The sequence below is a fragment of the Oryctolagus cuniculus genome, chromosome 13 (assembly GCF_051225735.1).
Source record: "Oryctolagus cuniculus isolate XC-2025 breed Fujian yellow rabbit chromosome 13, ASM5122573v1, whole genome shotgun sequence".
In the NCBI taxonomy this organism is placed as follows: Eukaryota; Metazoa; Chordata; class Mammalia; order Lagomorpha; family Leporidae; genus Oryctolagus; species Oryctolagus cuniculus.
Genome location: NC_142879.1, coordinates 15,248,639 through 15,273,621, shown reverse-complemented (window position 1 = coordinate 15,273,621; position 24,983 = coordinate 15,248,639).

Below are 24,983 nucleotides of genomic sequence, written 5' to 3'. Positions count from 1 at the left end.
CTTGTTTTAACATCAGCCTGAGAGCAAGAAAGAAGACAACAGTGGACAAAGACTTAGTATGCAAAAGATAACTTCCCAGTGTCTTCAAAGATTAGCATATACTTAGAAACTGGGGATAAGAATAATTGCATCAGGGCCAGCGCTGTGATGTAGTAGGTTAAAGCTGCGGCCTGCAGCACCGGCATCCCATATGGGCGCTGGTTCGAGTCCCAGCTGCTCCACTTTCGATCCAGCTTTCTGCTGTGGCCTGGGATAGCAGTAGTAGAAAGTCCAAGTGATTGGGCCCCTGCACCCACGTGGGAGACCTGGAAGAAGCTCCTGGCTATGGCTGGCTCCTGGCTTCAGATCAACTCAGCTCTGGCCGTTGCAGTCATTTGGGGAGTGAACCAGTAGATGGAAGACCTCTTTCTGTGTTCTCTCTCTCTCTCTCTCTAGCTCTACCTCTCTCTGTATCTCTTTCAAATAAATAAATATTAAAAAAAAAAAAAAGAATTGCATCAACCACAAAGACTACAAAATTCTGAGATTTCAGGCAGTTCTAACTATAAGGAGCGAGAAACTGCCAAGAGTAGTTGTACTGGTAAGTTCGGAATTACTTACCATTTACTATCCTGCATCTTCAGAGGCAGAGTTCAAAGCTGCAAATTCTAGAGGAGAGAAAAGCATGACTATTAAAAAGATGCAGGAGGATGCTCTTTTCTGCTGCTATGTCAAAAATGGCTTAGTCAATAGCAGGAATCATCTATAATTGTCTTTTTCTTGTGCCTCAGATCCTAGTTCTGTCTAAGCCTTCATCATGTGATGCCTAAGGACAATGCTAGAAGGTTGCATGTGCTGAACATTTCTGTTGCAGGAATGTGATGGAAAGTGATACGCGAGTCAGTTGCTGTGCATTTTTAAAGCGTTGAGGAATGGTTATCTGCATGAGCTGAAATGCAGCAGTTTAACCATAAACTGAATATTCAAAGCAAGGAGGCATTTGATCTGAAAACTTGGCAACATGCAGAGGTCACTTATTTTCAGATTTCTACAATGCAATAAAGAAAATGTATGACTGCTGTTAGAGAATAATGAAGCCTTTGAATATACCGATGATTGAAACAAGCCAAGAGTTTTGTTGTATGGGAAAATAGATGGGAATTTGACAGGAAAACACTAATGGAAATGTTTACATGAAGAGAATGTTTTTTAGTTTTGCTGATTTAGCAAGTAAAGAATGTTAAAAGCCTTATATTTCTAGGACTTCTAATCCAGATAATTATAATTCTGAAAACTAGAATGGTCAACATTCCCTATAAGAAATGCAGCACTAGATCATCGAGTATGCATATTAAAAACTAGAATTTGTTCAACCCAATCAGACTACCTAAATCAAATAAAGTTAGAATTTAATTTTTATATTTAAAATATGTGAATGGAGAGTAGGATGAAATTACCAAACATAATTTTAAAGTCCCAAGAAATCATGACTGGGGGACTATTTCAAAGAACACGTGGCTTAAGTTAAAATTCAGGTGAGATGAGTGAGCCTTATCTTATTAACAAATATTTTTTTTTTTTTTGACAGGTAGAGTGGACAGTGTGAGAGAGAGACAGAGAGAAAGGTCTTCCTTTGCCGTTGGTTCACCCTCCAATGGCCGCCGCGGCCAGCGCACCGTGCTGATCCGATGGCAGGAGCCAGGTACTTCTCCTGGTCTCCCATGGGGTGCAGGGCCCAAGCACTTGGGCCATCCTCCACTGCACTCCCTGGCCACAGCAGAGAGCTGGCCTGGAAGAGGGGCAACCGGGACAGGATCTGGCGCCCCGACCAGGACTAGAACCTGGTGTGTCGGCGCCGCAAGGCGGAGGATTAGCCTAGTGAGCCGCGGCGCCGGCCATTAACAAATATTTTTAAAAGGCTATTCTATGTGATCAGGAACATCAGTAAATACTAAACCTACAGTGTTACTAGACATGTGTTTAGGTTAGAAATTAGTCTTTCAAGATCACTAAATGCTTTTCTATTTGTGACTTTAGGATAGCATGGAGCTAAAATTCGGATTTGCTTTTGTTAGCAGGCAAAAGGGCAATGACTAATACTGGTTTATTTGTATAAAACTCAGGGGCTGTTGTTTTCATTGGAGAAATTTCCAGCACTCATATCCTGAGTCAGATCATTCCAGAGTAAGAAGTGGAAATGAGGGAGTCATAGATACGTCAACTACACTTTAAAAAGTAAAGTGCCAATGCATCCCATAGATGCTTGATCTCCCAAAAATATCATGTTAGAAAATAGATATCTCAGGTCAAAACCATCAGTTTCATATGGCATTTTGCCCAATTTTAGTGATAATGCTAGCGTGTGATACCTTTGACAAGCATTGTTACCCCTTTTCAGAAAAACTGGGAAAAAACATTTTCTGAACAGTTTTCAAAATTCTGTATTTTAAATTTTAGTAACAAATTTATACACAGCAATGTAATGTGCTGATATGCTCCCAAGAATCTTGTCTTTAAAAGTAGAAAAATAAATTTTGCAAATATGTTAAGTAATTTTTAAAGTTAGGTTTACAGAGGGGTAATTTACATACAGTATGATCCATCTTTTTGAAAAATACACAATCCAACAAGCTTTGACAAGTGGTTACTACAATCAAGCTATGGAACATTCCTGTTACTCTCAACATTTCATGATCCTTTATAGCAAATACCCTGCATCCACCCCAGCTCCTCGAACTGCTGATCTGTTTGCTGTTGGTGGAGTTTCCTATCAGTTAGACTTTCACAGAAGGTCATAGAAATGGAATCAAGCTGTATAGTCGTTTATTTTGGCTCCTTCTACTTAGCATAATGCTGCTGAGACCCAGCCATATTGTTTCATGCTTCTGCAGTTTATGTCTTATTGCTCAGTGATGCTCTGTTGTATGTATGCACAACGTTGGTTTATTGGCTCACTGAGGGACACTGGTGTTTCCAGTTTGGGATTAATATGAATGGAGTTGCTGTGAAGACTTGTTTACAGATTCTTGTCTAGACGTATATTTCTATTTCATTTAGTTAAATATGAGATTGTTTTGATAAATAACTAGGGATGGAATCGGTATGTTTCCAGTTGGTGTTATTATGAAAGAAATTGCCCTGAAAATGTGCAATTTTGTCTGAATGTATGTTTTTATTTCTCTTTGGTAAATATCTACAAGTGGAAATATCTAGGTCAGTGAATGTTTTAATTTGTAAGAAACTGTCAAAAATGTTTCTGATGTAGTTGCTCTGTTCTTGCTAGCCTTTTTTTTTCATTTTTGTCATTTCATTAGATGAATGACATTTAAAACTGTGCATTTTAGCCTTGTCTTACAAATTTTAATATGGTTACATATTATTTCAGTTCAAAATACTTTCTGAGTGATTTTTTTAATCAAGAAGTTTAGAAATGAATTCTTTAATTCCCAAATTTTGTGGCAAATTTCTTCTTTAATTCCCAAAGACCATATTGTGTACAAAAATCCTTTAAATTTGTTTTGTGGCTCCAAATATCATCTGTATTGGTGTTTGCTCAACATGTATTTAAAAAGCTGTGCGTTCTATTGTTCTTGGGTAGAGTGGTCAGTAAATTTCCACTAGGTCCAGTTGATGACAATGCAGCTACCTTCTTTATCTGAGCTTCCTTTTATTTCTAGTTATGTAAATATTCAGAGAAGAGGGACCTCTACAATCCTGGTTGTGGATTTTTCTGTTTCTCCTTTCAGTTTTAATATTTTTTACTTGATATGTTTTAAGTTTGCCATTTATATGCCCATTTAGGATTATTATATCTGCTTGATAACAATTTTTTATCAATGTGTAATGTAAGGCTGCCACAAAACACACCAAACACCAGAGTTCAGGGAAAGGATTTATTGACAGGAGAAGTCCGATAGGCCGAAGGGAAGGGGTGAAGAAGAGAAGGGGGGCAGAGTGGTCGAGAAAGAGATCAGAGGGAGAGAGTGAAGAAGAAAGAGAGAGAGTGCACATGTGCAAGAAGCAGGTCCCATTAAACCTTTGTCTATCAGGAGGGCAGGGAAGTAGGAGCAGCAAATCCAGTTAGGGTGAGGGTTATCTGACACCTGTGGTTGGGCCATCTGGTCACCTGGCTTCCAGCAATGGCGGCAGGGGCTAGAGCCTAGGATGGTGTCTGGGACGTAAATTGTGCCACAGACAAGACTGTCACATTTTACTAATATTCCCCACTTTGTTTTTTATAAAACAAGTGTTGTATGGGATCACATTGGCCCCAAAAATCCAGAAGAGGTGGAGGGACAATGATCTGTCTTTACAGCTACTTCCTACTGACATGGGGTGACTTGTTACACTCCACTGGTGTGGGGCGATGTCTCAAGCCTTGCTGTCCTGGGTGGGGAGCCAAGTATATCCCTGTAGCAGCATTTGGTTGACTGCCTGGTTGGTGAAGTCTTTGGTTCATTCCATTTTCACCTCCTGTAAACACTTAGCAGCCAATGGTCTAGTAGTGGCATTAGCCAAGTAATGAGAGGATTTTATAGAGGGGAGGAAATGAGGGTTCTCTGGACCCTAGTGAAGACTGTTAGATGGATGTAGTGGGCTGATTGGTTGACAAAATAACAACACTGTTGAGGTCAGTCTGTTCTGTGGTACCATGACTGTTAGTGAGGTGATGTGGCTTTGGAGACCTCAGGTGGCATCAGCTGAGGTCTCAGTGGACTTAGTGACTCCTCTTGTAACTGTTGTTTTTGAAGTTGAGATAACATAGTGGCCCAAAGCTGTTCCTGAGATCACTATTGAGGAGAGGCAGCCTGCAAAGCCGATCCCAACCAAGATCGGGAGGAAGGCTGCTCGTCTCTTTTGGGTAGAGGGGTTTGTCTATAGAAAAATCATACAACGTTAATTGGGGGAGAGGACCATCAATACACACGGGTCGGGCTGGTTCTGAGATAAGTAGAGCCATTGATATAAGAGTAGAGGATGTGATTACAAAACAGGAGGCCCCAAGTAGGCTAGACTGTGTCTTGAACAAAGGACAGAGTCATTATTAGAGGACCTCAGAAAGCTGCTGTCTAAACCATGAATAAGTTTTATGATTGAGAGGCAAATAGAAACTGACAGAAAGGGCCTGACAATAATCAGGTGGCTTCAAAGCCTTGCCAGTTATGAGGCCCAGACCTATCTCTCTTCATCCTAAGGGAGGTGTGAACCTCCTTAGGGAAGGCACCTGTTGACTTCCAATACCTTGCTGGCCTGGGAGGAGAGCTGGATATGATGATATTATATCATACCCCTATCTAAATTATGGTCAAAATTGCATTCATATGGAATGCTACTCTTTTTATAAAACTCTAGCTATAAATCAGTGATATTAAACCAGAGACTGCAAAATCCACCTTAGGGGCTATAACAAGTACTGATCACCCATTGCTGTTTCATCGAGTACTGATTACTTATTGCTGTATCATGGGAAACCAGTAAAACAAATCACAAAATAAGTTTGGCAAGTTACAAAGCAGTATTGCTCACTAGTGGGACCAGGAAATTGAGTTCCTAGGAACTGTGGAGACCTAGTTAGGTCAGCTTGATATTCAGTCACAAGACCCATCAAAAGACCTGATTATCCCCCGCTAACTCCTGATAAAACAAAACAGCTATCAAAAGGGTGAGATACCTAATTTGTATACTGGGAACTCAGAAGGATGGAATCGCCACTTCCTTGCTATTCTTATGGTAAAATTGGAACAGGAGGGGGAGGGTCAGACCTGTTGTAGGACTAGTGCCAGGAGGGTGAAGGCATGGAGACAGGGAGGTTCCCAAACTCACCTTGCTTCTCCAGGAGGAGGGTGTTCAAGAGGCTCATAGGTAAAGCAGGGAGAGTAGACTATGGACAAGGGCTGGTTCTGAGATGAGGTTGGAATTCCCAGGCAGAAGAGGGAGGGTACAGTGTGCAAGACAGTGAGAGCTGGAGCACTGAATGTAGAAGAAAGTGGTTTTGGTGTTTTAGCGAGAGCTTTGGAAGTTAGGAGAACTTGAGCTTGGGAAGATTTAGAGCTGAGATAGGAGAAAGCCTGAACATAGATTTTCTTCCACTTTCCTGAATGCTCACAGAAGTTATAAAGATCTTCAATAGTGTGAGGGTCAAATGTGGACTGGTTGTTGAGATAGAGACAGCCCAGAGGAGGATTGGATGGAATGTGGGACAGAGAAGTTCCCGTGGCGACCTGTGGAGTCAGACTGCTGTCCAATGGGGAGGGTACAGGAACAGAGTGGGGGTTGTCACCTGCATACCCACTGTAGCACAAGGCCTAGAACCCATGGAAAGGCTTTATTTGAGAGGTAGAGTTACAGACGGTGAGAGGGAGAAACAGAAAGATCTTCCACCCGCTGGTTCACTCCCCAGATGGCTGCAGTCGCCGGAGCTGGACTGATCCGAAGCTTCTCATGCATGTGGTGGACCCAAGGACTCGGGCCATCTTCTGCCACTTTCCCAGGCCATAGCAGAGAGCTGGGTCGGAAGAGGAACAAACACGTCTTTCAGGTCTTTCAAACACGAGGACGAAAACAGTTTCACATGCAAGGGGAGACACACAGACAAATAAATACAGAGAGAGTTCGTTCATTGCTAAAAGATCAAAGCTACAATAAATGTTGAATGATACTGTGCAGATCAAAAGACAAAGATGGCAATTGGAAATGTGGATTTACAGGAAGGTTTTGCATATTAAGAGCAGTTGAAAATATAGAAATGTAAGTAGGGGGCTGACATTGTGGCACAGCAGGTCAAGCTACCACTTTAGATGCCTGCATCTCATGTCAGAGCGACTGGTCTGAGTCTGTGCTACTCCATGGTTTCTATCCAGCATCCTGCTAGTGCAGCTGGGAGGCACCATATGATGGCCCAAGTACTTGGGTACATACCACCCATGTGGGATAACCAAATGGAGTTCTTGGCTTCTGGCTTCAGGTTAAAACAGCTCTGGCTCTTTCAGGCCTTTGGGATGTGAGCCAATGGATGGAATCGTTTTCTCTTCCAGCCCTCACCCCACCCCCAGCAATCTCTTCCTCTCTCCCTCTCCATTGCTCTTCTTTTTAAGTAGAAGAAAATAATTATTTTTAATAGAAAAAGAGGAGAAACATGCATACTTTATTGTATAGAAAATGATTAAACATGAGGAACACTTTCATAAAAAAAGAAAAATTTGATAAATTAAAATCATGGAAAAATTAGCAACCAAATATGAGAAAATCATAAGTAAAATTCATGTTTTGAGATCTATACAAGAAGTAACTAAGTTAGTGGAGGAGTCTGTAGTTCTCTGAAATCTTTTGAAAGTAGGCAAGGACGTAGCTATGGATGACTTAGAGAATAACAGTAACAAAAAGGAAAGCAGGGAACGGAGCCTTGGCTGTAGAGAGATAACAGTGGGTGACTGGGTGTGTAGTTTAGGTCATAACCATGAAGAGAGAAGACAGAAAAGCCAACAGGGATAGGAAATAAGAAAGAACATGAGTTATAATGAAAATAAAATACTAAGTTGCTGGAAGATAATATAGTCAAAAAAAAAAAAAAGCAAGAAGGTTGATCTTGAATTTAGATTTGGTGCCAAAACAGTGAAAACACACATTTCTCCCCATCTGATGACACACTGTGATGACGAAGTGTGATGATATGGTGAAATGTGGCTGAAGTAGGACACCAGTGTGTACATGTGTACTCGATGGGGTGATTCTGAAACTGGGATAAGAACTTTGATATGTTAAAAGTTTATTTCATTTTTTTTAGCCACTATCCAACTTAAATATGTACTTCCCCAGAAAGAAATTAAATGGCATTTCAGGCATACAACAAAACAGACGATAATTCAGTGCACCCTCTTTGTCCAATGCAATCTGTCCATGAGGTAACCATTTTCAACTGTTTTAGCTGACTTCCTTGGCACGTAATTCCTTCTTTTAAATATTAGAATTACATAACTACCTTTTGGCTTTTTATTCAACTTTCAGCATCATCTATTTAATGCCTTGGCTCTTACTATGAACATAAGCTTCATATATATGCATACAAAACACACACACACACACAGTTTCCCGCATCTCATTGATGTAGACATGCCATAATTTTGGTTAGACCGGTATTCACATATTCACATAATCATCACTATCTCAATGCTATTCTAATCCACAATGCACACTAAGCAGTTTACTCCTTTCTGTACACTCTGTACAGTTAAAAATTGTCCCAGATGCTTTTATGTATAACTTTTCATACATGCCACTAATTGAACCCAAACTCTTCAGTAATTATCAAAATTTCTTAATAATCAATGTTGAATTGATAAATGTTAACTTTTAATATATCTGTTCTGAACTTCCAACCTACCTCATTCCACACTGATTTTCTTTTTGCTTGGCATACAACCATCTCCTTAGAATTATCAGCACTGTAGCTTAGCAGGTAAAGCTCCAGCTGTTGCAGTCATTTGAGGAGTGTACCTGTGGATGGAGAACCTCTCATCTCTCTCTCTCTCTCTCTCTCTCTCTCTCTCTGCCTCTACCTCTCTGTAGCTCTGCCTTTCAAATAAAATGGATAAATTAAAAAAAAATAATTGCCACTTCACCACAACCCCAGAATCCCTCCATTTACTCCCTGATTCATATGTGCCAAACCTCCTTCTATGTTGGTTACAAACTCATGTTTTCATGAAGGCATCTTAGAGTAGCTTCTTGAGAAAGGTACAGAAAAGATTATTTTGGAGAAACTGACTGTCCCTACCATCACCCTTGATTTATGGTTTGGCTGTGTGTCAAGACGTACGTTTGAAACCATTTTCCCTGAGAATCATGTAGACAATGCTCCTTTGTTGCTAACTACCAGTGTTATTCTTAAGCAGCCCAAAGCCTTTCTAACTCCTGATCTTTTCGTGTGACTTGCTTTTCCCCTCCAATGAAGCTCATAAAATCTTCTCTTTGCCTCCAGTCTTCTGAAATTTAATGTTGATATACCTCGTTATGGGTCAAGTTTGTAATGCATTTTGCTGAGCCCAAGTGGAACTTTTGAATTCTGGTGACCTGTGTCCTTCAGTTGTGAAATAGTCATGAATTATTCAACGGACAGTTTTCTCTCTTCAGTTTTTATTTTTTCTCTATTATGTGGATGTTGTACTTCCTTGACTGTTTCTCTCATCTTCTACTTTGTCTCCCAGTTTTCCATCTCTGTTTTTGTTTTTCTCATTTTATATTTCTCCACTTTGATGGTGCTTTCCTAAACTTTATCAGATTTTTTAAATTTTGCCAAATCGTATTATAGAAATCTTGTTCTTTTTTTTTTTTCAATGAAAAAATGGTCTTATATGTTATTATCTTTTTCATACACAATCTATTTTTTAAAATTTTAATTTTCCTTGTTTGCTTATTTTGCTATCTTTTGATGACTGGTTACCTGTTGGTGTCTACTAATATTTAAAATAAACCATTAAAAACCTATCTTGGGCCGGCGCCGCGGCTCACTAGGCTAATCCTCCGCCTAGCGGCGCCGGCACACCGGGTTCTAGTCCCGGTTGGGGCGCCGGATTCTGTCCCGGTTGCCCCTCTTCCAGGCCAGCCCTCTGCTGTGGCCAGGGAGTGCAGTGGAGGATGGCCCAGGTGCTTGGGCCCTGCACCCCATGGGAGACCAGGAAAAGCACCTGGCTCCTGGCTCCTGCCATCGGATCAGCGCGGTGCGCCGGCCGCAGCGCGCCGGCCGCGGCGGCCATTGGAGGGTGAACCAACGGCAAAAGGAAGACCTTTCTCTCTGTCTCTCTCTCTCACTGTCCACTCTGCCTGTCAAAAAAAAAAAAAAAAAAAAAAAAACCTATCTTGGGGGCCAGTGCCATGGCTCACATGGTTAATCCTCCGCCTGCGGTGCCGGCATCCCTTTTGGGTGCTGGGTTCTAATCCCAGTTTCTCCTCTTCTAGTCCAGCTCTCTGCTGTGACCCAGGAGGGCAGTGGAGGATGGCCCAAGTCCTTGGGCCCCTGCACCCGCATGGAGACCAGGAGGAAGCCCCTGGCTCCTGGCTTCGGATCAGCACAACGCTGGCCGTAGCTGCCATTTGGGGAGTGAACCAGTGGAAGGAAGACCTTTCTCTCTTTCTGTCTCTCTCACTGTCTATGACTCTACCTGTCAAATAAAAAAAATTATCTTGGAACACTGAGCCCCTGGATGGGACTGGTAACTATGATCTTTGCCAGTTTACATCATTTCCTTAGAAAAACATATCTATCACACTCTAAAGATTCCTCCTATCCATTTGCATTCAGTTTTTCCTTCAATCTTTACCCCAGCCAATTGTTGTAGATCATTTTGCAGTTTACATAAATGGGGCACAGATTGCAATATTTTGTGTCTTGCTTTTTCAGCATAATAATTTTGAGATTCATTTCTCTCCCATAAATACATAGGAGTATGCTTACATTCCTAAGAAATTGTCAGTTTTTTCCACAGTGATTTTGCCACATCCTTTGTCAACACTTGTTATTAGCTGTATTTATTATCTTAGACTTTGATGCGAATGTGGTTTTAATTGTTAACTTAACATTTTCAAACAACCTTTCTCTTTATGGTCCACTTTGCTCTTACTCACAGCAGAAAATTGACACTACAAATTCATAATTTTAAAGGCCATTCCATAGTATAAATTAGATTGTTTCTTGGCTTTTCTGCCACTGATTAAAGATTGAATTTTTGCAGATTGCTAAATCAGTTACTGACTGTCTGTGTACTTTCTGTCTTGCAAAATATAATTGTGGTCATCTCTACTGTCATTGTCTTTATAGTTACAAGTTTCTTACTTAAAAAAAACCCTTTAGTTTTATCTAGTGAGGTTCTTGGAATGTAAGTCACAGATTATGTTGAATTCACCATTATCACTTCTTAGAAGGATATTACATATATATGTGTGTGTTTGACGTTTAAAATAAATGTCAAAGCACAGACAGCATAAAAAGTAAAATAGCTAGGAGTTGAGAAAAATGCTCTGCATGTAATGAAATAAATCATTGTCTAAGATATGTAGGGACAGGCATTTGGCAACATGGTGAAGGCATCACTTGGGATGCCAACATCCCATCTCAGAGTGTCTGGCTTCAAGACTTGGCTCCACTTTTATTCTAGCTTCTTGCTAATGAGCACCCTGGGATACAGTAGGTGATGGCTCACATACTTGGATCCCTAACACCCATATAGGACACCTGGACTCTGCTCTGGGCTCGTGCCTTCTGTCCGATCTAGTCCTATCTACCACGGGCATTTAGGAAGTAAATTAATGGATGGAAGAGCGCTCTCTATCTCTCTATCTCTGCTTCTCTCTCTCTCTCTCTCTCTCTCTCTCCATCCTTTCCTCCCTCCCTCTCTCCACCTCTGCCTTTCAAATAAAATGAAAAATAAATAAACAAATATTTTAAAGGTATGTAAGTATAGATTGAGAGGCATACATTTTCAAAAGGGATGTCCCTTTTAAAAATCACTGCTGGCCTTCCTCGCGGCTCACTAGGCTAATCTTCCGCCTGTGGCGCTGGTACTCCGGGTTCTAGTCCCAGTCGGGGCACCGGATTCTGTCCCGGTTGCCCCTCTTCCAGTCCAGCTCTCTGCTATGGCCTGGGAAGGCAGTGGAGGATGGCCAAGTGCTTGGGGCCCTGCACCCGCATGGGGACCAGGAGAAGCACCTGGCTCCTGGCTTCGGATCAGCACAATGCGCCAGCTGTAGCGGCCATTTGGGGGGTGAACCAACAGAAGGAAGACCTTTCTCTCTGTCTCTCTCTCTCACTTACTGTCTAACTCTGCCTGTCAAAAAAAAAAAAAAAAAATCACTGTTAACGATGAAATGATAGTTTGAAAGAAACCCTGAGGAGCAATGGGGAGCTAATATATACTGTAATTCAGAGATCTCGGTGACACAGAAGGATAAATTTATGGTGGAGAGATTTAATTCAGGAAGTAGAATAAGGAATACCTGTGCATGGAGAAATTTTGACTTTTTCTTAGACATTGAGTACACTGTCGCAATAACACCTTCTCAGAGTGTCGTATTTGGTAAGACTTTCATTCATTTTATTGGGCTCTCATTCATTTTATTAATGGAAAAATAAAATAAACTTGAAATAATTTCAGTGGGGGCAAGTGTTGTTGCCTGGCCACCTCTTGGTACACCTGCATGCCATATCAGAGTGCTGTTTGGAATCCCAGATTGTCTTCTTGCGATATAGCTTCCAGCTTCCAGCTAATGTATCCTCGGAAGCAACAGATAGTAGCCCAAGTAACTGACACCTTATTACCTATGTGGGAGACCCAGATGGAATTCCAGGCTGCTGGCTTTGGCCTAGCTCAGCCCTGGCTGTTGTGGGCATTTAGGGAGTGAACCAGCACATGGAAGATTAATCAGTTTTGCATGGATTTTCTCTCTCCCTCTCTCCGCACCCCTGCCTCCCTCTCTTTCAAGTGCATGAAAAAAAAGAAATAAATAATTGAATATATCAAGACATACATAAGTTGAATGATCTTGTTCATCTTTTCGTGTTTTCACATATTCTTTGAACGAGTAACATGAAAGATACACATTTGCTGTACCAACATTAGTTGATGTGACCATCCTGTTATTTGTGTCTTGTCACACTGAAAATTTAATTGTTTTAGGAACCATATTTTCATTTCATAAATAGGGATTTTAATAAAAAAAATTCAACTTCTTCAAAAGGTTCTTCATTAAAGGAAGAGTATATTCCATCGCTAGAGGAAAATGGCGCCTATTATATTGAACTGCAATGTGTTGTCTAAAGAGTTTTGAAACATAACTTTGAACCATCAGTTATCTACAAAAGTATGATCTGAATGAAAATACCCTAGAAAATTATAATAGGGGAAAGTCTGGAAGAATCAGAATTGTTCAGCATTGAATAAATGTGTAAGGTGGTCATAATACCTATCAACTACTTGAAAAGTTCTTATGTGAACGCAGACATAGATTTATTCAATGTACAAATACATAACATTTTTAAAAGATGGGATATTCAGAATCAGGAGGAATGGGGCTGATTTTTTTTTAGTTCTTTTTAACTCCAAAACCTATCATTTAAGCTCGTAACATCATAATGACACTTAAAACAAATGATCTTATCTGAAGGGTTGGTAATGCAGTATGAATTATGGCTTTTGTGAGGTCAGTTCTAGCTACTTAATTTTGGAGATGTCTGTTTGAAGCAATGAATCCAATAAATCAAGGAAGCAGAAATATAAAAGATATGTTATAATTTTGTAACATTGTCAATTATAAATATATTTAATCCTTTATATACTTTAAAAACCCAGGATTAAAAATTAAGCTAGGTAAGTCTAGATTATTGATTACCTCTAACATTTGTTATATGAGAAGGCTTATCACAATTTCTAACCAAAATTATGTGCAAAGGATTAAATCTTCAAGCTATTTATGTACAAAGTTAATTCTCACCATATATTATTGACATAAAGATGGGGATATGTAAATTCATTTCATGTTGTTAAACTATATCAAAACTATAAAGATAAAAGTACACTGGGTAGCAACTTACAGTAATGCTTGCCAGAAGTACACTATAGATAAACTCGCCAAGATTAGAAAACATATACTTGATAAACAACATAGCATTCACTTTTATCTGCTCTATCAAAGTGACTGTTAAAAATAAAAGAAAGATTAGTATCTACTCTTTGTAAATGTCCAAATACAGATAAAGGAAATAGTAGGAAAGTTATAAAGTTTTTTTAAAGCCTTTACAAAAATATTAGCATACCCTATGTATCCAATTAAGTATTGTAAAATACTATTAGATAATGTAATTTTTGCTTTTGTGTATTTAATGACTTGGGATGGATTTTCTAGTGTCTAAGAATGAATCCATCATTAAACTAATAATGGTGTTCATGTTTAAGAACTAGATAACAAAATAATCTAGAGATGTAGGAAGCATAATCAAGTTGTTAAATTGATATGGCATAGTATGGAAGAGTTGAGTGGGACAATGTCCTCTTTAAATGAAATTGGGAGTGGGGCAGTTAAGAGGTGTGAAATTACTGGAAATAGGTCACAGAAGCTGACTACAATCTTCCCTGTTTGTAAAAAATACAATGAGGGGCAGGTGTTTGACTTGGCAGTTAAGACATTAGTTGGGATGCCCACATCCCGTATTGGAGTGCTTGGGTTTGAATCATGGCTCTGCTCCCATTTTAGCTCCCTACTAATGTGCACCTTGGGAAGCAATGATGATGGCTCAAATATCTGGATCTCTCCCACCCACATGAGAGACTTGTGTGAGGTTCCAGCTCCTGGATTTGGCCTCACTCAGCTATGGCTATTGTAGGCATGAATGAATCCATCATTAAACTAATAATGGTGTTCATGTTTAAAAACTAGATAACAAAATAATCTAGAGATGTAGGAAACGTAATCAAGTTGTTAAATTGATATGGCATAGTATGGAAGAGTTGAGTGGACAATGTCCTCTTTAAATGAAATTGGGAGTGGGAACTGAGCCAGTAGATGATAACTTATTTTCTCTCTCTCTCTCTCAAATAAATTAAAAAACTAAAACTTAAAAATGACATGCATCAGTATAGGCCAGCATTAGAGTTTCCTGTTTTTCTTTCAAATTGTTAACTATTAAAAATACACTTGTACATAGCTTTCCATTACTGCATTCACTGCTTGTCCATTGAACTTAATACATTAACATTTCACAGTCATGAATAAAGCTGAAACTCTGTAGGATTGTATTTCACAAAATGATTCAGGGCTTAATACATATATTTCATTGCTGATTCTGCCCTTGGCCCATGCAGCTATCAGATTTATGTTGCTTCCATAATGGAGACCACTCTGTATCCCAGAGATCATTTGCTTAATAAAATTCACATTGCCTCTCATCAAATACTAAAACTATATAAGCATGCACTGAGCCACCCAGCAACCAGAGGAATTAAATTTATGTCAGACCATTATTGAAGATTAAATCACAGCTTTGTTAGAGGTATATGAAATTCTACATTTGAAAGCATTTCTGAAATACTCAAGCAAGACTTAAAATATTTATATACTAAAGCATCTATTTCAACCATAGAACAAAATGATTTATATGCCACACAGAAATAAAGAGGTAGCAATAGGAATTTATAATACAGACAGTGTGTGGAAATTTAGTTTCTTCAGAATAAATTAATCAGTAAGCACTCATAAGAATTGTTCTCTTGATTCACAGTAAGACCAAAAATGTATATTAATTTAAGACTCCTTCATAGCCAGGGGAACAGCCATGAGAATGCTATTGTGAGTTTCATCTAGATGTATCACCAATGTCTTGTGACTTAGCAACTTGGTATAAACATCTCTTCCCAATGCAGGACAAGTGTACAGAGATCATCTGTCGGATCAGAGGTGGAGTAGGAATGCTTGTGTAGTGACAGTTATGCAACGACATGCTGCAGAGGTAGCCAAAAGTATATTTAAGATGACAACTAGCCCACTGCTCCTGTGAAATTTTAGAAGGATAAGAATGTTGACTTTATTACTTGGAATGAATTGAATTTCAAATATGTATATATATATAAAGTACATAATATTTCAACTAATATATATATATGTATATACATATATATATATATTTCAAATAATGCTGTTCTCCAAATAGTTTGTGCATCTTCAATGAAATGACTTTCGTTTTGTTTAATTTTTTTTTATCTAACAAATTTTCAGGGCTTTCTTCAGATGATGAAACAAATTATTTTTGGGAAATTAATTTTGAGAAATACCCATTGTCTACACCAGTTTTATGATCTTGAAGAAATTATTTCATCTGTCAAAGCCTCCGTTTTTCACCCCCGAATTGAGAATATTAGGAGATTTCTAAGTCTTTCAAAGTATTACATAAATCAATATTCATAAACTGTATGTGATACTTTGTTTAAAAGTTGGAGTAGCTAGGAAAAGACCACAAACAGTATGATGGTTTAATTTTAGTTTAACGAGGCCCACAAAAGAGGAGGCAGAAGCACTGGGAAGAATACATGGGAGGAGATGCTGATAGGAAACAAAATATCATCATCACCTTTTCAGAAATGAGAAGCCAGAAATAACCTCTCAGGACTAAATCGGAAAATCTAAACATAAACTGCACACAACAGTATAACCAACAGAGGTAATATGCTCTGTGTGCCAGAAAACTTGATCATTTACTGAAAAAAATCAATATCCACACTAGAATAGATTTATAAATAATTTATCTTTCTGAGTAGAATGGACCATATTCTTTAGAGTGTTTGTAAATACAGCCATCACTATATAAACAAACTGGAACTGCAGAGAATTAAATCTTCAAAGTTCTAAAGAATAGAGTCAGTTTGTTTTAAATTATGGGTATCTTGATGTTAACTTTTCAAGTCATAGTATATCAAATGTTATAGTATAGTACTACTTGGTGAAACAGTCAACTATTCCATGCTCAGTGCATCACAGTGGGTTGAGAGAGAGCTTTTTTGTTTTTAATTGACATATAATAATTCTATGTATGTCTGGTGTATATGGTGGTGTTTTGATACATCTACACCATGTAACAATTAAATCTGGGTATTTAGTATATCAAGCACTTCATACATTTAGCCCTTTTTTTGTGATGAGGACATTCAAAATTCTCTCTTCTAGGTATTTCCAGGCAAAGATAGACAAGTGACCACATGATTCACATGTGCAACCTAAAGAAACTGATCTCATAGAAGTAGAGAGTGGAAATGAGTTCAGGTCCAGGGGCGGGTACAGGATGAGGGGATAGAGAGAGACGGAAATAAATACAAAGTTCAAGTTCAATAGGAGGAATGCATTCTGGCAATCAGTTTTACCACAGGGTGAATGTGGTTAACAATATTTCCTTGAATATTTCAAAATAGTCATAAGAGAGAATTTCTTAAGATGGGGAAGGATCTAATGAAGGATGACATGTCTGTGAGTGTACAGATGGGAAGAGATATTTGAAATGGTAATGTTAGAAAAAGTAGTGGACTTTTAAAGGACACTTTCCAGTGTGGCAAGTTTAGCAAAGAATAAGAGTAAATTATTATCATAGGATCTCACATAATAGAACTGGAATTATTACTTTTGTGTCATTAAATATTTAACTCTTTTCAGTGCCATTTCTGATTCACCCCTGAGGAAATATTTCCCTATGTTTGAATTTATAATATTTTCCATAAAACTAAGTATATGCTTAACAAGTGTATTGCACAAAAACAGTCTGTCTAAGTAAAATTTCTCTTAGAAGTAAACTGGTGATTTTCATATGCAGAATTCCAGAGGGTATATGACAAGCAGTAAACTGATTCTAAGACCTTTGGTGCAATACATGTTAAAGTTCTTCTCATGAGAAAGAAATATCCACAATTTCGTAATATTCCTGAATCCAGTTCAGTTCTCAACGCCAATACTCATCAACCCCTTCCCCTGCTGACCCTGAGCCAGTGGTAACTGTTTTGAAGCCACACATGTCACAGATGGAAAGTAGACACAAGTGCTTCAGTGAGGCCTAACGAAAGCTTTTTTGTTGTTAAACTACTTTGTGCTAGGAAAAAGCGACTTGTGAATTACCATTCAGCACAAAGACTGACCTTTGTTCACATAGATTGAATTTTTTTATCACTACTGTGTTAGCGTTTGAACTGTGGACTCTAAAATATGAAAAAGCACCCTTGGAGAGACCTCCACCTCTACCCCATGCTCCAGGCCCACCTGACCTCACGTGGTAACAGCTCTTCCCACCTCTACCCCATGCTCCAGGCCCACCTGACCTCACGTGGTAACAGCTCCTCCCACCTCTACCCCATGCTCCAGGCACACCTGACCTCACGTGGTAACAGCTCTTCCCACCTCTACCCCATGCTCCAGGCCCACCTGACCTCACGTGGTAACAGCTCCTCCAGCACAAGTCTGAGAAGCCATTCCCACAGAGGCTGTACCATGGGCACCAGCAGAAGACGCTTTACCTGGAAAGACACTTGCATCATTGCATTTTGAGCGATTCTGCCTGAAGAGAAAATCACATGGCACTGGAATTATGTGTTTTTATATTTAGACATGAACTTCAGATGTTTTGCATAACATGTTGATGAAGTGCTTCAAAACAAAGTAAATGTCATTGGATGTTTTTCTCCCTTTGCGTTTTAAATAGATGATTCTCTATGTAATGTTTTAATATTTAAGCTATGATATTTACTTAGATTATTAATCAAATATCCATGAGGTGCCTACTTGTTCTTTGTAGCAAAAAGAGGGAAAACTTAGCTTTCTTTTATTGAAATGGTAAAGATACATATAGTTTCACCAGAAAGTCTACAGACATCTAACACAAGCAAGGATTTTTATCTACATTCCTTTTTAAAGAAGAGTAATCCATGAATCTTTTACAAATAACATTTATTTATTTAAAAATATATCCTGAGTGCCTTCTTATTTAAACTCCAAGCTGCTCCTAAGCCATTAGTATTTTTCCTGTCTTACCAGGAAATATTAAAATAATACCCCAAAATTTTAGCTATCAGTTGTAAGAAATGTACTCTCTGTTATAAACTAAGTGCTCAATCAAAAGAATCAGAAGATACCACAACAGAAATGTAATCCTTTGTTTTACTTATTGCCATGCTTTAATATCTCTCTTAAAACATTGTTCCACTGTCCTGAAATCCTCACTAGATAAATTTTCATTTTCATTGTAAGAGAAAATAAATCTGTCAGCTGCACACCCAGTTAACATTCAGGTTTTTCACAGTTCACTTTTCCACTGAAACTGCTGTTTGAGGCCATCAACAACATCTAGTAAAATCTAGTAAACTCCAAGGGTCGTCCATGGCTTGGCGTCTCGGCAATCTTAGCGAAGCAAACCCATCTACTTTTTGAGACACTCCTGTCCATGACCCCAGAATCTTTTGTTTTTTCCTCGCCTCACCAGCTACTTTTCCTCATCACTTTTGCTATTTCTCTTCTACCCCAATTTTATGTCTCAGGCCCACTTCTATTTTCTGGTTATGCCATTTCCTGGAGGGTGCTATCTAGTAAGTCTGCAAAAGTAGCATTTATATCAGTGGATCTCAGTCTTGTTGGACCTACTGTCGTCTTTATTATTCCAAATTAAAATTTGAGCTACCCTAAGTGACCTATATATGTGATTAGGGAAGAAAAAATCATTATAATGCTGTAATATAGAGTTAAAGGAAAAATAAAAGTTAATTTATGATAGAATAATATGACTTACCATGTAAATATTTAAGAATGCCTTTATCCAGCTACGTAACATGGGTTGTGCTTGTGCTTATTTGTAATGGATGTATTTGGAGGTAGGAGGGATGACAAAATTAGAATCCAATATAGGTAGAAGAAAATAAATGCACAGAGATGTAGAAATAAGCATGGGGATAAAAAACTAGCTTTGCATATTAGAGTAAATATAATTCGTTTATGATAAGGAAAGGTAGAAGATAATCAACCCTAACTGGGGTAAGAAAATTTGCTCAAGAAAAATTACATATTGTTCAAAAAGAACAAAAGTAACAAAGTATGATATTCTATAAAAGAGCTGGGACTTCTCTAAGTATCGTATTGAAATAATTCCTATTATTGTATAGTATAATTATAAAGCATCTCAAGACATTTCCTGACTTAAAATTCCCACACAAATGGAGGCAGCAGTTATAATCTTTAGTACTTAGAGCCAGGACTCTACTTCAACAGGCAGCTGGGATGGATTAGAGTATAGATTGCAAAGAGAAGATGAAATCTAGGAGGCTACAAAGAAGTTGTGTGTCAGTTCTCTGGAAACAGAATTAGAGCAAAACTGACAAACATTAGGAAAATATCCCTCCCCCAAAATAGGACATTTCCATAGGAAATATTCTCTAGAGTAGCTGTCTTGTTTTGACAATAACGTCACATATCGTTTTAAAATATTTATTAATGAAATCCTTAACACAACTGCACTGTTTTCAATAATATTCAGTTCTGAGTCTCTTGCAAGTTCTATTAGCATAGATTCAGTTGAGTCTCATTGATTTTACATAGCTCCATTACAGCCGGGAGTCTTTCACCACTAAATACATGGTTGGAAATACAATAATGCATTGAGTAGAACAATAAGCAGAGTGAGTAAGTGTATGTCATGATTTTCACACAACATATTTATTTTAATTTTTCTTTCTCATAACAATTTTTCATAAGTTATTGATCTTTTTATAGAACTGTTTGAAATAATTTTCAGGATTACCATGTACTTAATTATTGCCAATTCATCTTTATAGAGTGATCACTTGAAGGGAACGTGGAAAACTTATACAGGACACAGGAGTAAAATTTGTTTTTCCAAACTGTAACACACAACTGCAGATTGTCTAGCTTTCTCAGATGCTGACAAACAAATATTAGTAAAACCCCTCAATCATGGTGACATCCAAGAAATACCCACGTAAAATTTCCAGGCACTCTGTGATAGCAGTATGCTTGCTGCGAACCACAGTCTATGTGTTGACAACCTTGTGCTCAAACCAAACTCGTATCCAGCTGCCTATGTGACAAGCAACTGGATGGTATCTTTGATGATTTCTCGTCCATACTCCCTACACCCATTCTACAACAAGCCCTGCTTCCAAGAATGCCTCTTACCACAGCTTTCTGCTTGCTGTATGCATTTTTATTTTGCAGGTCTCAGTGCTGGTGTCACCTCTTTTGACAGGACTTCCCTAATCATGTCATCTAATTGGATATCCCGTTTTTTAAATTTTTCTTTCAAATTGCTTATACTGTAGTCAGTGTACATAACTGTGGAATTTTTGTTTTTTGAAATTTGCCCTTATTTCTTTCTCTCTCTTTCTCCCCCCCCCCTTTTTTTTTTTTGCGGGGGGAGGCAATGCAACAGAGAGAAGAGGCAGGGTAAGGGACAGTGAGGGAGACAGGGAGGGAAGAGAGAGAGAGAAATATTCTATCTACTGGTTCACTCACCAAATGCCCACAACAGCAAACTTTGTGTTTTTGTACTTACTGTATTTCTTTTTTAAAAAAAAATCTATTGAATGAATGAATGACATGTACATGAACTTGGATATTAAAAGTGGCCCCGAAGATAGTATCTCTGGGTGCATCTAAGTGGCAAACAATTGGTCCGATGTGTGTTGTTTGGACAACACTGCCTATGAGACTGCTCACGGAGATTCTGGGGCATGAGGTGAAGAGGTTGTATTTGGTGGTGCAGATCCTGTTGCTGGAGTATCCCCTGGAGACTGTCTCCCATCTTGGAATATGCTGTTGTTGGGGAATATGGCCCGCTGCTGTGTCAAGTTGTAGCCCTGCCTTCCCCTCTCTGGAGAGAGTAGTGGGGTGGTTTCTGGAGGAGACTGGAGGAAGCCATCATGGACTCACCACTGCCGCTCTGGCCAAGTCCACTGAGAGGGCCACGTCCAGCAGCAGCAGGCTAAGGTCTCGCCAAGGTGAGGACTGAACCTAGGTGCTTGTGGTGCTGTCGCCAGTTTTCATGTGCATCACTTGGATGTACAAATGGCGGTAACCACGATCTCTGGTGACGCTATGCATAGATGAGTTCAGCCTCTGGAGTACACTGCTCGGACTGTTGCTTTCGTTGAAACAAATGTCACCAGTCAGTCCTGATCTTCTTGTCAAAGCAGCCCAGTGCAAGAGTAGGAATCAGAGAAATCGTGTTGTTTTTCTTCTAGATAACTGTGTCAACATCTCCTGTTTCCTTGTTGCAGTCTGCAGCAAGGACAGGTGGAGATGGCGCTCACTGGGTGTCTTACTGTGGTGGGGCGGCTGCCACTGCCCCCAGTCATCCCATCAAAGGGCTGTACGCACTGTGTTTCTCTCCTACTAGAATACACATCCACAAAATAGGAATCTTATCTGTTATCTCTTCATATTCCAAATTCTTACCACATAGTAGATGCTTAGTAAGATTTTGCTGAATCAGTACAATATTTTAAAACTCCAATGGTAAATCATATATCATTAAGTAGTCTGAGATATTTAATGTTTTAAATTTATATAATTAAAATATTACGGTTAAACCATTTCTCATTGCTGCTAATTAAGAGGCTGATTGAACATCAACTTGTGATTTATTTCTTGTAATGTTTATGATGGGAAGAAACAAAATTTGGTAAGTTTTTAAATTTAAAATTATGAGCAATTAGCAACATACAGATAAAGTAGTGAGAGAGCTCAAATATAATTCAAGGATCATACTGTACATTGCCTCTTACTAAAATAATTATTCCCTTTTATTTGCAAGGCTATAGTTTTACACAAGACTGATTTATGATTTGAATCAAATATGCAGAACTATCAAACATGTCTTAAAGTGGGGAAACAATGGAAATAAATATTTTCTAATGAAACCTAGTGCCCTCCTCAACTAGAATTACATGTGTGCTGTGGCTCTAAATATGCCTCCGGTATCACTAAGAGAGGCAGCGTGTGAAGAAATGGATAAGGGAGAGTGTGGCAACTCAGAAAGGAAAAACGTGGATATTCTTATGTGAATTTATACACTGAGCAGAGATGAAGGAAAATATTTAGAACAAACCAATCAATTTAAAACATCTTCAAATCACTTAGCCAAATCTTTAAACGTATTTTATTTAAATTTTAAGTAGACTTTGTTTTTGAATACGTAACAAACCTGAGCAGAAAGTGTGGAGTCCCTGTATGTCCCCTGCCTCCATGCAGTCACAGCCTCTGCCACTTTCAACATCCTACACAAGACTGCGAATTTGCTACAGTTAATGAGCCTGTATTGACACATTATGCACAAAGTCCAGAGTCTACATTAGCATCCCCTGGTGGTGTCCCACATTCAGCAGGTGTACACCAGTACACGTCCACTGTTACACTATCATTCAGGACAGTGTCGCAGTCTAAAGATCCTCTCTGCACCACCAGTCACCACCCTCCCATAATCTCTAGCAACCACAGATCTTTCTGACAGTTTCCACAGCTATTCCATTTTCACACTGCCATACAGTTGGGATCACAGTATGTAGCCTTACCAGGTGGACTTCTGTCACTTAATAACTTCAAAAGGTTCCTCCATGTCTTCTCCTGGCTTGGTAGCTCATGTTTTCAAATACGTAATAATATCCCGTTGCCTGGATGTACCATAGTTTATTTGCCCATTCACCTGCTGAAGGACATCTCAGTAGTTTCCAAGCTTTTGCAATTTATAATTGGGAAATTATGATAAAGCTCCTATAAACATCCTTGTTTAAATTTATATCAATATGTGATTTCAAGGTAAATAATAGGGAGTGTGATTGCTGGATCATTAAAAGTATATTTTCATTTGAAAGAAACTGCCAAACTGTCTTCCAGCGTGGTTGAGCTCTTTTGCACTCCCACCAACAATCAGTGACAGAGAGGACCATTGTTGCTTCACACATTCTTATTGGTGCTTTTTAATTTCGGATATTTTGATATTGAGCAACTTTTCATATGCTTATTTGCCATATGTATCTCTTTCTGGTTAAGTTTCTGTTCAGCACATATGCCCATGTTTTTAATCATGTTGTTTTTTTTCATTGGTGGATTTTGAGTGTTCTTTTTATACTTTATATAGCCCTACATCAGGAAAAAAAAAGGTCAATGTATCTTTTGGATATGTATTTTGCAAATACTTTCACCCTATCAGTGACCTGCATTATCATTTTCTTGATAGTATCATTTGCAGAGCAGTTTTTCATTGTAATGAAGTCCAACTCTTCTTTTTGTGAAGAGTGTACATAAGGTTTTTGTTTAGATCTATGTCTTTTTTTTTTTATTAGACAAGCAGAGTTAGTGAGAGAGAGAGACAGAGAGAAAGGTCTTCCTTCCGTTGGTTCACCCCCAAAATGGCCACTATGGCTGGCGCGCTGTGCCCAACCGAAGACAGGAGCCAGGTGCTTCCTCCTGGTCTCCCATGTGGGTGCAGGGCCCAAGCACTTGGGCCATCCTCCACTGCACTCCCGGGCCACAGCAGAGAGCTGGACTGGAAGAGGAGCAACTGGGACTAGAACCCGACACCCAGATGGGATGCCAGCGCCACAGGAGAGGATTAACCAAGTGAGCCACGGCGCCGGCCCCTAGGTCTATGTCTTTTTGCACATGGATCCACAGTTGTTCCAGCACCACTTGTTGAAAAGCCTTTTTGCTCCATTGTGTTGATTTTGTTCATTTGTTGAAGATCACTGTATTTATGTGGTTCTATTTCTGGGCTTTCTATTCTGTTCATTTATCTGTTAGTCTATTCTGTCACCAGTACCACACTGATACTGAAGTAGTATCAGTCCTCCAACTTTCTTCTCCTATAATAGTGTTTTGACTATCCTTGGTCTTTACCTCTTCATATAAACTTTGAAAATGAGCCCTTTTTTTCAATAACTATAACTTTAGTTGTAGTAACAGTGAATGAATGTATGCATGTTAAAATACTTTACCTGGGTGTATGATACATAGCTCACAAAATCACTGTAAGATAGGGATTTTTAACTTTTTACTTCAGAACAGTTTTAAATTTACAAAAAATTGTGAAGTAGTAATATAAAGAATTCACATATACTCTACACTCTACTTCTGTTATTAACACCTCCTATTAGTATACATTTCATAATTAATAAACTATACCCAGCTTCCCCGATTTTTTAATTCAAAATCCTCCATCCCCCCATGAAACTTAGGCTTAATGAAATGGTACATATTTTAAAGATGAATGACTTTAGATAGGAAGTTCTCAATAAATGTCAACTTATCTTCATTATCACCATTATCATCATTATCATCAGCAAACACCTTTTCCACAAAAGTAGAAACTCTGCTTATTGACTTACTCAATATTATGGCTAGAAATTGTAGAAGGACTCAAATCCAGGCTGCCTGATTTCATGTTCAGTGTTCTTTCCACAACTGCGATAAATGCTCTGAAACCT